General features: G+C 44.2%; 1 protein-coding gene across 1 annotated transcript in view; it reads right to left on the bottom strand.

The window, feature by feature from the left end:
* Window positions 1-357: 357 nt before the first annotated feature.
* NCKIPSD (NCK interacting protein with SH3 domain) overlaps window positions 358-2,509 on the bottom strand; it is a gene marked incomplete in the record, with an annotated part of 558,334 nt that continues 556,182 nt past the window's right edge. Inside the window, 1 exon segment of the mRNA XM_073591838.1 lies at window positions 358-2,509.

Here is a 2,509-nt window from a genome sequence, read left to right as displayed (position 1 = left end):
CTTGACGGTCGTAATTTCAGCGAACTTTTGCGTGACCGTGTGTATGCAAGGCAAACTTGAACGGAATCCTGTTAGAAAAGCCGTCATATCTTTTTCCGACGAGAAAACCGATCGTGTGTACGCGGCGTAAGAGGGAGTTTCCTTCACATTGGAGAGATTTCCTCTCACTTCCTGTTGTCTCTACAGGAAATGAAAAGGACTCTCCCTAATGGGGGACAGATGGGAAAAAAAACAAGGGTTCTCATCGCACCCTACCTAACCAAAAATGGAAAACGTTTTGGCTTTCGTTGTGTTACCAACAATGGCAGTGTACATAACCGAGTACAAAAAAAAAAAAAAAAAAGTAGAAACAACCACTCTTTTTACATAATTTATTTCAAGTATGTTGTATGGAAAATACAGGACACATAACAGAATTGGTTATTCTTCCCTTTTATATCTGTCAATGTAACAGATCGGTTTGTAAGTGTAATATTTCTGTTTATGGAGATGTACAAAAGACAGAACCCACGGGTGGTGTTAGATTGGACCTAGAATGAAAATAAAATGACATTCTAACAGCATAATCTACAGTATATTGTTCACTTAACATTGTAATAGGTGTAAAAAACATTACCAGCCCGGCCCTGCCTTCTCCATTCGCACAGTTGTATTTAATTCAGCATTGGCCATGCCAAACTAATAAAGACAGTCATGGCCTGGTAGTAATTGTAAGGTCTCATTCATATGTACTTACCTATGAGCCCACTTTACGGCCTTGACTATTGGGGTGGCTGCATGGACACAGCCGCTCATCCCAATTTGACAGCCATGCGGGTGCATCTAAGTATGGGGACACACACCTACATGGCTGTCAAATTGGAACTAGCGGCTGTGTTCCTGAAGCCACTGCACCCCAATAGTCAAGAATGGGACTGCCGACATGCGGATGCACGGAACACCTGTGTATCACAGGCGGGCAAAGACGGTCCTTCCCAGCGGTGTATGCACATAGGTGTGCCTGTGCGAATAGGAGTCTTAGATGTAATGTCTGCATCTCACTTCTGACCATTCTTTGCACGCCGACCTCTCTTACCCTGTTTCCCCGAAAATAAGACCTAGCATGATTGTCGGTGATGGCTGCAATATAAGCTCTACCCCCCAAATAAGCCCTACCCTGTTTCTCCGAAAATAAGCCCTACCCTGAAAATAAGACCTACAAGGACTTTAACTAGGGCTTATTTGGGGGGGTAGGGCTTATATTGCAGCCATCACCGACAATCACGCTAGGTCTTATTTTCGGGGAAACAGGGTATCTAAACTCCCCTGAGAATTCAGCAGCAGTGACGGCAACATTGAACCGGGTGCTCACTGTGCAGTCGAGGAATATTCTAATATGGCTCTCCAGAATACAATTTACACCGGAGATACAAGAATTCCATGCACCAGGCAATGCTGGCATATGGTTATATAGAAGGCCAGTATGAGATCCTATTTACATAAGCAAGTTTTATTATGATCATGCAGCAAGGTCCTCTGTAAGGGTTCAATAAATCCAAGAACTAGAAAAACATTAAAAAAAGACATTTCAAGCAAATGAAGCATATTTAATATGGAAAGACTTTCTCTCTGCTATTACACACGATACAAAATGTCTAGTATATCTCAACTTACAAGATTATGAACACACAAACTGACATTAAAAGCTGAACATGAAGTTTGGGCATCAGTTGTCTTCCTTTTGGCCGATACAGGTGATGGCAATACTCATAACAAATTAAAGTAAAATTCTGGGCACAATTTTACACTTAAAAATGCTTCACCCCCTCCCCCCACCACCACCTCTTAATACCTAGTCAGACCAACCTATGGAAGAAAAGATCTGAATACTTGGCTATTTTCAGCTCACTCCAGTTTGGTCAAATAATCTCCCCTGTGTCAGCCAGTAGCTGCTGCAGGGGAGAGGAGAGAGAGCTCTCAACAACAGCTGGTAATGCCTGAGTGGCGACGTCGCTTACTATGGCCCAACCGTTGTCAGCGCTCTCTCTTCTCCCATGCAACCGGAGCAGAGCACCCTGAAAATAGGTAAATATACAAATCTTCTCTTCCATAGCTTAGCCAGCATAGGTGTTAGGAGGGGGAGGGAGCATTTTTAGGAGTAGTTCGGTTTCGACCAGAACTAGCACAACGGGAGAGATTCACCCATCCACATTGAATGTGTGGAGTGGGGAAAATCTGTTTTTTCTTCAACCCGCTGGATAAACGAAAAAAAAAAAAAAGGATTAATATACGGCCAGCTAAACTCTGATGAGGAAAGAACGGGGGTGTGCTTTACCGGCGCTGTGTGTTGTCTATGGATGCACACAGCCTGGCTCAGGAGCGTGCCCACAGGGGTGCCCCTTAGCACAGAGCTTGCTGAGGGGGCACTCTGAGGAAGTAGGAGCAGAAAGCACCAACAGGGGGACGCCAGAAGATGAGGTAAGGGACCACTCTATGCAATATCATTGTACAGAGAAGGCACGCATAACAT

This window comes from Aquarana catesbeiana, linkage group LG07, assembly GCF_042186555.1.
Source record: "Aquarana catesbeiana isolate 2022-GZ linkage group LG07, ASM4218655v1, whole genome shotgun sequence".
Taxonomy (NCBI): Eukaryota; Metazoa; Chordata; class Amphibia; order Anura; family Ranidae; genus Aquarana; species Aquarana catesbeiana.
Note: the sequence above shows the minus strand (reverse complement) of the source record. Positions and strands in the feature narration are given on the sequence as shown.